We start from the raw sequence: 12,699 nt of genomic DNA, 5'->3' as shown, positions 1-12,699 counted from the left end.
CTTGGATTAATTTTAAATTCCAAGATCTTCTTAATTTTCAAGAATAATTATTCTGGAGTTGCAAGCGAAACCCTTCGGAATATTGATAAGAAATTTTTCGGAGTCTCCCCGGAAAATCTTTAGAATTTCAACGACATTTTTTCCGAAACTCTGTGGAAGAGTTCCGAAAAATGTTCGGTAGAAAGTTTGAAGAATTAGAAGAATCCGTAGAAGGATCCGAAATGCATATTTACGATGAAAATTCCAATAAACATCAAATTCCGAAGAATTTCAAGTATAAAATAGGAAAAAAATCCAGCTTACTTTTTTACAGAATTTCTAAAAAATTTTTTCAAAATCCTGGGCAACTTTAATGAATCTTCAAAGGATTTTTTTCTAAATTTCCAATGGAATTTTTTTCGTTTTCCGAAAGAAATTCTTAGAAATTTTCAGCGGTTTTTTTTTAATTTTCAAAAGAAATTATTCGGAATATGCCAAAATATTTCCGATGGAAATTCCTAAGATTTTCCAGTTGAAAATCGAAAAAAGTTCATCTGAATCACAAATAATGAATTTCCCGAGGAAATTCCGATGTTTTTACAAGTGAAAATAACGAAGAAATTGTACTTTTGTAGTACTTGTAAAGGTTGTACTTTTGAAGCATTTCCAGTAGGAATTCCTTAAAAAATTAAATCAAAATTTTGAAGATTTTCTGATGTGAAAATTCCTTAAACTTTCTAAATCATTTCCTGTGCATTTTTGCATGGTAAAGATTTAAAGCAATGTTTAGCTGAACCTACAAAGAAATCAAAATGGCATTCCGAAGAAGAATGAATTCCCGATGAAATTTTGAAATGATTTCGGGTTCAAATTCAAAAAACACGAACCTTGAGAATTCTAAAGATTTATTCTTTGAAAATCCAAAGAATTTTTTGAAGATAATCCATAGACTCTTCCTTGGAAATTCTAAATAATGCCTTGAATAAAAACAATACGAAAATTTAAAAAAAATGTGATAGAACTCACAAAGAGCGTTAAAAAGTATTCCGAAAATTTTTCATTTCATAATTCCAAAATTGAAAAAAAATCAACGGAAATATCAAAGTGTTTCATGTGGCATTGGCTCCATATTCCAACTGGAAGTTGGTCTGCTTTTCAACTTAGTATAATCTCTTAGCATTTTCTCAGTTATAAATTGAAAGCTTTTATATGCCAGCCATTGCACGATTATATATCTTGTGTAGCAAGTACGATGGATACACTATACCTAGAGTGTCGAGAATGTTTCCCACCCGAAAACATCCTAGACAGGAACGAGAATCGAACTGGCTAACTGGAGACTGAACATTTTGAAGTGCACTCTCTAAAATGTTCGAAAAACTTCTTTTGTAAATGAAGAAGAATTTCGGAAGATTCCCACGGGACTGTTTTTAATTTTCACCTGTCATAAGACGAGTTTATACAATCCCCTTGAATTCCACCACTTAATTGTATCTTGACAGATACGTATTTCGACCTCAACAGTAAGGCCGTCTTCAGTGTCTCGTACTTGACTCGACTTATTTAATTTTCAGACAGAATTCACATGGAATTTTTTTCGGAGTTTGAAGGATTTTTTTTCGGAATTAACACTGGAGATGTTTTGTTTTTTTTTATTATTGTAGAAACATGAACATTTTTCAAAATTGTAGCTGCAGTCCGCTGATGAAAAAGTGTCGGCGGCGTGATGCCAAAAACCATCTGCGGCGGAATTTTTTAAAATATTTTTCCATTTTTCCTATCCAAATTATGTTGTGGAAATTGAGACTGAATCGCAACATGTTTTTTCGTTTATTTATGTATGGATATAGGATCTTAGGCTAAGATGATCAAATAATGCAGATATGCATCAGCGTTGCGACCGACGCTGCGTTATCGATTTTTCTCAATGCACACCTACGTCTTTTTAACGCTGAGTTGAAAAGACGCTACGTAGGCATTGGCCCTTAGATGCGCTTTGCGTTTAATGATTTAATCATTCAATTTTAATGATTTGTATTTTTTACACCGCTATTGTTATTCACCAAAAGTTTTTCGTGTAAAAAAAACCACGTGGTTCGAGAGCAACACCCCCCCTCCCCCCATGTGGCTTATCGTGGTCATTTTCCAAACCCCCCCTCCCCCCCCTATATGACCACGTGGTTTCTGGACGGCCCAGTTGTCCTAATTCCGTACGTAAGTATATTCGCAAGCATACCTGGTTGCTAACAGATAAACCACGCGCTGATCAACGGACATGTTTTTTTTTAACGTTAAGATGCACGGATACAAAGTAAGACCATGCTGAAGGGTGGCTGGGTTCGATTCCCGGTGCCGGTCTAGACAATTTTCGGATTGGAAACTGTCTCGACTTCCCTGGGCATAAAAGTAGCATCGTGTTAGCCTCATGATTTACGAATGCAGAAATGGTAATTTGGCTTAGAAACCTCGCAGTTTATAACTGTGGATGTGCTTAATGATCTCTAAGCTGGGAGGCGGCAATGTCCCAGGGGGATGTAATGCCAATGAAGAAAAGAGATAGAGGCCCAAGCAAGTTAAGCAGCTAACATTCAATCAAGTCTATTACGTGATAGAGAACCCTAGCAGAGAATTAAAACAAACAAACTCATTTTGATATTTTGTTATTTCTATTTCTACTATCAAATTTGTATGACCTTGTGGTCGAGTTAATAAGTAATCACATCAAAAATGAGTACTGAATGTTGTTTGAAAAATAACAAAATGATAACATTCCTTGATATCACTGATATAATAGTGAAATCTTGTTCAGTAACTTGTTTGATCGAACTACACTCAAAATTATTTCCACTTTAATTCCACTATAAGAAGTCATGTCCCTGTCCATGGATGATGGGATCGACGGTGGTTCGTCAAGTACACTCTAAAAAATCATCACGTCATATTCACGTAAAATGATCGCAGCTTACACTATTTATACTATGCTTAGGTATAATAATTTATCTAGGTACTTATCTTACTACGGTGCTTATTTCTACTCGCTCGATGCGCTTAATGCTTAGGTATAAACTTGAAGAGCCAGGAGCTACCATTTCCTTGATCTTTATTCAACAACCGCGTTTGTACCTGTCGGTAGATTTCCAAGCTCTCAGCAACATCAAGTTTCCACGGATAAGAGACATTTCTTAAAATTTTAATGTTTGATGTCGTAATTGAATGATTTTCCTGATAAACATGTTCAGCTACCTTAGACCTACACTCATAATTTAATCCCTTATCAGTTTCCCTCTTAGCCTTACTTACTTCAATATGTTCTTTGAACCTTACATCTAACGATCTTTTTGTTTGACCTACATATACTTTATCACACTGTGAACAATTAATTTGATAAACCCCGGCCTTATTTTACATTTCTACTCTATCCTTTGTGGAGCCCAACAGTGTCTTCAGTTGATTGCTTCTGCTGGAGAATACTAAATCGATGCCGAATTTCCTCAGTCGATGGCGTAGCTGGTGGGTGATGTGTCGATCATAGGGGACCGATACCCTCTTCAGCAGTTCATCGATCGGTGTCAGTGTTGTCAGTTCGTTTTTCCGTAGGTTTCTCTGCTTCTTGTTGATGATTGCTTGTATTGTTCTTTCCTTGTATCCGTTGATCCTCGCTGTTTCCAAGATGTGTTGTAGCTCCTTCGTTTTTCCTTCTTTGCTCAGGGGAATCGTCTGCATCCTGTGGATCATGTGATGAAAAGCTGCCATTTTATGCTGATACGAATGATTTGATGTGTATGGGATGACTCTCATGGTGTTGATGGGCTTCCTGTAGATTTCGAAGTCTAATGTTGCATTTGTTCCCTTGATAACCAGTAGATCCAAGAAAGGTAATTTACCTTCCTTTTCCTCCTCGTGGGTGAATTTGATGTCTTTATGCACGTTGTTTATCGCTTCCAAATTCTCGGGTAGTACTCCTTGTTCCTCTAGGTTGTCCTCCAAATTCGCCATGAATAATTCGCACAAAAACGGTGATAGCGGATTTCCCATAGGTGCACCCTTCGTTTGTTTGTAGAAGCTTCCACGGAATGTAAAGTAGTTCTCATTCATGCATAATCTTGCAAGCTTGAGATACATCTTTACTTTTCCTCGCCATGTTGTATCCGTCCGTTGTTCTATTAACCAATCCTCCAAAAGGTTCAGAGCATCCTTCACTGGAACGCTTGGGAACAATGCCGCTACGTCGAATGATACCATGATGTCCTCTTCTCCGATGTTTCCTGATTCCAATATCCTCTTGGTGAACTCCTGGGTGTTTACAACTGATCTGCTGGGGAACGGCTTCGGCGTACTCTGGAACTCCTTGACTAACCACTTGGCCAAGTTTTGTGTAGGGGATCCCACTGATGAAACTATTTCTCGCATCTCTGTACCTGGCTTGTGTATCTTTGGTAGTCCTTTTATCCTTGGTAACACAGGGTTCGTCATTTTTACCCGGGATTCTCCGATGATCGTCTTGCATTCCTTTATCGTTTTATTCGTAAGTCGGATTAATCCGGGTAGTGGGTCCACTCTCAAATGCCTGTATGGTCCTCCGTTGATCTTTGTCGTCATCTGTTCATCGTAGTCCTCTTTGTCCATTATCACCACTGCGTTTCCTTTGTCCGCCTTCATGTAGTAAACTGGTTTCTCCTTCATTTCCTTTAAAATCCTCCTCTCGTCTTTGTTCGATGTCCCATGATGGCGTCTGCTACGATGTTTCTCACACTATTCTGATCCCGTTGATCAACATTTCGTGAAATCACTGTCTCAGTATCCACGATTATCTGCTCTAGGTCCGCTTTCTGGGTTGTCGCATACCCTAACCCCTTGTTGAGGTGTGCTAATTGTTCCTCCGTAAACTGCTGTGTCGAACGGTTAACAACGAATCCCTCGATCATTTGTACTGTGGGGTAAGTCGTTCTCTACCTTCCGTCGCTGATTTCCCTCGTAGAATGGTCAATTTCTTCTTGTGCAGTCTCCTCTTCCTGTCCGCTTCACACTCTTCTGACTGCTGTACCTTCTTTAGGAATATGTCGAAAGAGTCTTGGTTCTCCTTTGCCAGCTTGAGGTGCAGGTGCAGCACTCCAAGTTCAACCTCTCTAGCTTGGCATAGTGTCCCTTGATTGACAACTTCAACAAATCCGATTCCGCCCTTTTACTGATAGATTTTGGGATGTGAGCTCCCATCTTAATTCTATGGCTGACAGGAGTCAGCCTCTCCTAATCTAATCGTAATCTGAAGCTTATTGAATCATATGTTGGCAGAATAAATTCAATGGTTTCAGCGCCACTAGCGTTCTATTACTACTTTACTGTAAAAACCTTCGCTTCGGATATATTTTTTTAAAATTCTTTGGGATTTTTTAGGAACTCATTCATACTTCTGAAAAGGAGGAAAACTTTAGAAAACACCTGGAGGGGTTTTTTTCCGGATATTTTGCTTTTAAGAATTCTTTGGAAATACTTCGAGAATACCTTTAGAAACACCTTTGGAAAATTCATTCGGGAATCCTTCATATATTCTTTCAAGAATTCCTTTAGCAAAAATTCTTCACAAATCACTCTACACTTTTTTTTAAATCCCTTCAGATTCCCTTTCGGGAATTTCTTAAAGAAACCATACAAAAAATCGTCATACGGGAATTCTTTTCGGTTTTTATCTTGGAAATTTCTCCAGAAATAATTTAGAAAATTGCTAATCATTTATATGGACATTCTTTTAGTGATTTCTTTGAATAATTCCTAGGAAAACTGATCCCGAAATTCCTTCGGAAGTTCCTCCTGGAATTGCTGTGAAAAATCCTAACTAATTTAGATTTTTTTTGTATGTTCCTAAAGAATTTCCGAGGGAATAGTCAAAAGAATTTACAAAGCAATCCCTAATTGATTTCCCGAATAAATTCCTAGATTTCACATTTCTTTAGAAGATGGCAAAACGTTTTTTGCGGAACAACGATCCACTAACGTTCACTATAACTCCTTTTCTATATATAAAAATGAGTTTACATTTCCTTTGAGGCAATATAACTGACTAACGGATTGACCGATTTGTTCGGATTTCTCACTAATCAATTCGTCTTGCTGTCCGCTGTGTTTATATTATATACAAAAATTTGATGCATTTGACGGGGAAAGTTAGTAAATTGTCAAAAATCACCGTTTTCATGAGTTCCGAAGAAAACCATCAGTTCTATTTGAAATCAATCTAGAGTGCGACGCTGACAGTTGAATAAACAAAAACAGGAGCGAGATCGGGCATGTTCTTCTTGTTTTCAATAGATTTGATTGGTATATTTAGTTGATTCAAAAGTATAAGATTGCTAGTGTCGTTCCTGTTCGCGTGACTAACATCTAAGTTACTTTGACCTGGCAACCAAAGTACCGGTATTACAAGTGTGAAACATGCACTACAACATGATGCAAAAATTACGGCCAATTGAAGCTTGTTGAAGCATAATTTGGCAAAATAATTTAAATGACTTCAACGCCACTAGCGTTCTAGTACTTATGCTTCTACTGTATATTTATTCAAATACCTTAAAGGATTTTTTCATCTTTTGAGAGAAATTCACTCATGGTCGCCGGGTATTGAAATTTCCCTGATTATGTCACACGGTAAAAAATATACACGTCCATGTGAACTGTTCTGCATTTGAATATGCACTACTTTGGAATCAAATCAATATCAATAGCTGAGCTCATCGCATTCAAAGACCACCACTTCCATTTGACGTGCACAATATTTTGAATATAAAGCAACAAAATAAAAAAATAGAATTGCCTCAACTCAGATTTGAATAACATACCTTTTGATTGAAAGTCCTTCGTCTTACCATGACTCCATCTCACACTTCGGAATACCTCTTGAAATAAGCAGAACAGATGAAAGAACTGTCATCTATTTTTAGAACAACACCAATATCGCTCCACTCTTAAATCAATAGTCTTGAACCTGTGAATTCAATAGCATAGCACTTTCAATTCTAGTGGAGACATCATTGGTGCTGATCGAAGTGCCAATCATTTCAACATCCAGTGAGTAGCACTTTGATCAATCGTGTTGATGTTATGGAATTGTCTGCGTTCAACACACTTGTGAAAGGTGTGACACCACTTCAAAATCAAAGGGATATCATTTTCAATAATAGTGATTGTAAAGTTGATCATTCAATAGATGGAACAGTTAAATTGAGCGTGTTGATTTTTTACCGTGCAGGATTGCCCTAATAATTCCAGGTTTTTTCAGGTAGCAGACCCCTGTAAGAATGTCAAATGGTGCTATGCAATGGAATTCATTATTTTTTGTTTTATTTCACGGATGTTCCGGAATTTTCGGAAGGCCACAGCATGTATAAGCCACAACATTAAGTGCATACTCATAATACAAAAACAAATGCATCACAAAAATCTTGGTGCTTAACGATAAAATTTAGAAGGTTTCATTTTTTGACATCCTCCAGATTTCCCGGAGGATGAAGCGATCTTTAGAGTTGTGCGCCGTCGCCGCAGACAGTCTATGGCAATCCCGTTGAAACTCCAGAGGATTTCTCGTGAAAAGGCTATTTTTCTTGAAAATTCCTTACATTTTTTCGTTCAAAAATCGAAAAAGCTTTTCGTAAAAACTAAAAGAACTTTTAATCAAAATTCTGAACCATGTCCTTTGAAATGTCGAAAAATTCTGAGTAAATTTCCTTAAAAATTAGGCAGATCTTTTTGTAGAATTTCAAAGAAAGAAAGACAGGATCACCATCTTTGACCAAAGCTCGCACAGACTGAATACTTAACACTTAGCATTAGACAACGGACAGGACATTCACACAGCGTCTAGTGAACAAGTGGAGCGTTTTCCGTTCCACGAAATGTTTTCTCCTTACTAGGGCGGGAATCAAACTCACGCTCCATGGCTTGTAAATACGCTTAGACGACTGACGCCACTAACAATGCAAATTCCAGAAATTTCCCAGGTAAATTATAAAGAATTTCCTTTGGGAATCTCGAAGAATTACCTGCGCAAATTTCCAAGGATTTCCTGTTGAAATCCACATAATTTCACGTTGAACAGGTCATTTGACTGAAAAGTCGTCTAATCGAATATGTCATTTAGCCAAAAAGGCCAAGATGGTCGTTTGGTAGAAAAGGGCCATTTGGCCGGAATGAACATATGGTGTTGTTTGCCCGAGCTGCCGAAAAAAACAACGTTTGATCGAAAGAACTGCTAGGCCGGACGAGGTGACATAAGGTCGAAAACGGATTGCGACGTACGGGTGAAGATCAACTGATAATTTGGCCGAAAAAGACGTTTGCTCCGACAGCTCATTTGTTCGAAAATGGCGTTTGGCTGAACGGGTCGACGTTTTTCGCTGTATAATCCGATCAACCGAATAACATTTTCGGCCAAATTGCCCCTCCTGCTAAACTACCGTTTCGGTCAAATGGAATTTTTGATGACGAAGCCTATTTGACAAAACGACCTGTTAGGGCATACGGCTTTTTCGGTCAAATGACCGCCAAACTATTTCCACATAATAACCGCATCGGACAAATGGAATTTGGCTAGATAGCTTTCGGCTTAACATATTGTCGGCGTAGCACCAACTTAGAATTCGGAAGTCCGGACTTCCGAACCGAACTTTCTTCCGAAGTTTTATCTGTCAAACTAATGGATGCGTTGTTTAGCGCATCTTTAGGGGAATCCAGCGCACTACTTCCGAAGTTGGGGAAGTTGCCTGTATCTGGAGAAAAATCCAACTTCGGTATAAAAAGCGGTATAAATTTATTCCGGATACACAATATTATTCGCAGGGCTGGTAGCGATGAATGACGTTCAAAATAGTGACTTTAGTGACCAACGATAACGAAAAAGTGATCAAATAGTGACTTTCAGTTGCAGAAAAAGTGACCATATAGTGACTTTTGTATGAAGTTTTGAACCGGGTATAGAACTACACGTTGCATTAGCATTGTTACGGTATAATTCGTAGATTGCAAACTAGTGTTATCCTTATGTAGAATGCTATCAGAAATCAAGAAAAACAACAAAAACATGGGGATTACTACTACTGAGCACGCTCATGTTCATCGTAAGGAGGGAGAGGATGGAAGCAAGAGGCCAGTGACTGCGACAGTTTCATAAGCATAAGTGTTGCGGACGATGAGTACCCCTCGAGCACGATGCAATGTGGGCCTATTGGGCAAAAGTGGGTAACGCTCTAAACCTGTCAAAACGACGAAATGTCATTTTGAATGTGTCACTCGGGATGAATTCAAGACAAAATTTTCAAAACGGCATCCTTCCCCTACCTATTGATGGTGTTAGTTTGCGTGCACGGAACCGCGAAACAACTCACTTTACGGTTCCTTTCACTCAAATCCGCCCTTGCGTGGAAGAAGCCAAAAATAAATAAAATGCGAAAAAATCCGGTGAGTACTTTGCCTTTACTCCCGTGTTGAATTTTCACCCACTATGAAGTTTCACCAACTCAAATTTATGTTATTTCCACTCACTCGAAACTATGGTGAAAACAACTCAAATTTGGCTTCTTCCACGGAACAGCACACGTTGAGTCGATGCAGCTCTCTTTGTTTATAATATCATTCATGAGAGGGAGTGAGAAAACTACCTCCCAGCCGTCAATTTGACAACACAAACAAAAAAAAGAGAAAACTACCTAATATTGAGTTAAAAATTTGAACTTCGTACTCAAAGTTGAGTTCTTTAAACTTTTTTTTTAGGTTCTTTATTTTTTCTGTGTGGGTGAGCTATCAGATTCCTCAAATTATCTTTTGAATCTTTGTTTACAAAAGCAGATAAGTCGTTTTGAAAATTTTGTCTTGAATTACGAAATATAAATTGAGAATTGTACAAGGCAGTATTATAAAAAGTAAATCTTTTTTTATTATTTCCACATAAATTCTAAAACTTTTTCTCAGTTCCTTGTAGATTATTATTATTGATCTCTAAATTGTTAGGTTCTGTGCGGTTGAATTAATTTGGACACTAATCCGTAAGTTGAAAATTATAACTTTGTGAGTGCGGTAAAAGCGAGTTTGCTTAAAGGTATCCGAAACGATAATCGTATATCGCACCAACAATAAGTATCATGGAGTTGGATATTGAGGATGATATTCATTGGATCAGCCAGAAGCTAGCAATGTGACCATGGTATTGGTACCTCATATTAAGTAACACACCAAGAGAAGGTATCTTTACCCAGCGTCACGGGAACGGGTAGTGAGTTACAAGTTGCGTCAGAAAATTATGTTGATAATTCCAACAACATTAGTTGTTTATTATGAGCTCGAAGTTTTCTGTATAACAGCTAAAGAATGATATAAAAATATCTAATTGATTTCTGGACGGTGAACTATTTGGATTCACAAAACTTATAAATCTTTGGTGGGGCCCTCCTTAGCCGTGTGGTAAGATGCGCGTCTACAAAGCAAGACCATGCTGAGGGTGGTTGGGTTCGATTCCCGGTGCCGATCTAGGCAATTTTCGGATTGGAAATTGCCTCGACTTCCCTGGGCATAAAAGTATCATCGTGCTAGCCTCATGATATACGAATGCAAAAATGGCAACTTGGCTTAGAAACCTCGCAGTTAACAACAGTGGAAATGCTTAATGAACACTAAGTTGCGAGGCGGCTCTGTCCCAGTGTGGGATGTAATGCCAATAAGAAGAAGAAGAAGATAAATCTTTGGTAGGGCCTTTTGTTTGAAAAATATAAAATAATTAAAATAATGAAGAAATTTTAAAATACGATTTTACCTTTTATTTAACTTTGCTGCCGTCCCATGCATAGTTGTCCCAGGGTGCCTTCTTGCTGCCAGGGTGGCCAACAAAATAATCCATCAATGGATTTAGAAACTAGGAACGATTGCTGGCAAGCCTAGCCATGATGTCTGATAGAGAAATAACTTGTCTGAGCAAATGCGACATCGCCAGCACAGTGGGAATGGCATCGTAAAAAAAAATGACATGAGACAACTATGCTTAGCACGGCAGTATGGTTTAATAACAAATTTAAATGGAGTTTTTGAGATTTTGAACTCGACGTGGCATACTGAGGAAATTTTTGAAAATCCAATTAAACCATGGTTTCTTGTTAGAAATTCAAAAACTCTAATAAACTTTAATATCTAAATGGCAGACTTTAGTATTAAATTTAATTAAAAATAGGGGCCACTTAAAAAATCCAACCAATTCATTCACCTCCACACTAGTTTCGTGGGTATCCTTTCTTAATTGTTAATAAACAGAATCTTGTTATAGAATTGTGATATTTCTGAAATAATTTCAGTCAAAAAGTAAAAAATCCAGTTGAAATTCCGTTGAAAACAGTTTGTGTGAAACTTTAAAGAAAAATCAGAAGGAAATTCTATTAAATTCGAAGCATGCATGCCCGGTGGCATAGGCAAACTCCTAAACAATTTCCTCTGAAAATTTCAAAGAAATTCCTGTGAAAACTTTCCTGTTGAAAATTCGAAAAACTTGGAAGAATCTCCTGGGACAGCTCATTTGATTTTTCCGGGGAAATTAAAAGGATTGGGTTTGTCTTAAAACATCCTGAAAAAAAAATAACGTTACGAACGTAATAAAAAAATCGCCAAGCCATCGCCGACCAAAATTATGACAAACGATGCCGCCGACGATTTTTGGATCGGCGCTGACCTCTAATGGTAGTCAGAATCCATGAACGGACCAACGGGATATTTTATTAGATATTATAATAACCAAAATAAAGATTATTTGAGCAAAAGTTAAATTTTCAGCAACAACAAAAAAATGGCTCGATTATCCGGAGTGAATTTTTTTTCAACACTCCGGATAATCGAGTCCAGCCTGTAATTTAAAAGGGAGAATACGACTACTTTATTCGAGCAATCTCACGTCACTGTATTCGTAGAATAAGCCCAGCTGTGCTGTGTATCAGTTTAATCGGAGATTATAAATTTCCAATAAACTGATCAAACTGTAAACACGGTAATCACCATACGAATGATGGTAGGTACAGTGACCCTAATCGAATCCTAATTGGAATCAAATTAGACGGAATATTTTCAAATAACGCCTGAAAGGAAACTTCCCACAAATTACTCGCCCCTATTTCTATACTTTCTACGTCCCTCGTCATTAACCCCGCTTGAGCAATCATGTCGAGCTAGTGATGGAATGAAAGTATGAAAAGATGGCGATTTCCCCTGGATGATCATGATGATCTACTTGTTGCGTGCCTACATTTTCATTGGGGCAAACGTAAACAATCCGTTGATTACAGTGGGATAAATAAGCTTACCTTCGTGGGAAATGACTTAAACTTTCAAATTATACGCAAATTAGGCACTTTAAAGCAACTAAACTAAAGGAAAAACCAAAAATTACTTAAATTACGTACAAACTAAAGCTACAAAACTATCTGCTTCACATCACTAACACCTCGAATCGACTGACCGACAGCGACAGCTCAGCTCAGGCTCAGCGGAGCTGAACGTCAAACATTGGGTGCGGAAGGCAAAAGCAGGCCGCACCGCTGGTTGCTTCAGATTCGCCTGGCACCGCTGAATACGTACACGAGGTTGCCTAACGGTAGGCGTTTGTTTGTGAAATCTGATTGGAATGTGGTGCTCGTTCACATATTTTATTGCATTTTCCAATTGGAGTCGGTGCTTCAGCGTATACAAATGCTATGTCAA

General features: G+C 37.9%; 1 protein-coding gene across 1 annotated transcript in view; it reads right to left on the bottom strand.

The window, feature by feature from the left end:
* The window catches only part of LOC134223496 (protein suppressor of hairy wing-like), a 29,223-nt gene extending 16,753 nt beyond the window's left edge, over positions 1–12,470 (bottom strand). Inside the window, exon 1 of the mRNA XM_062702665.1 lies at positions 12,303–12,470. The gene's annotated coding sequence lies outside the window, so the exon portion shown is untranslated. The remainder of the gene's footprint in view (positions 1–12,302) is intronic.
* Between the last annotated feature and the right edge of the window lie 229 nt (positions 12,471–12,699).

Source organism: Armigeres subalbatus, chromosome 1, assembly GCF_024139115.2.
Source record: "Armigeres subalbatus isolate Guangzhou_Male chromosome 1, GZ_Asu_2, whole genome shotgun sequence".
Lineage (NCBI taxonomy): Eukaryota > Metazoa > Arthropoda > Insecta > Diptera > Culicidae > Armigeres > Armigeres subalbatus.
The sequence above is the reverse complement of the archived record's forward strand: the minus strand, read 5'-3'. Positions and strand labels throughout refer to the sequence as shown.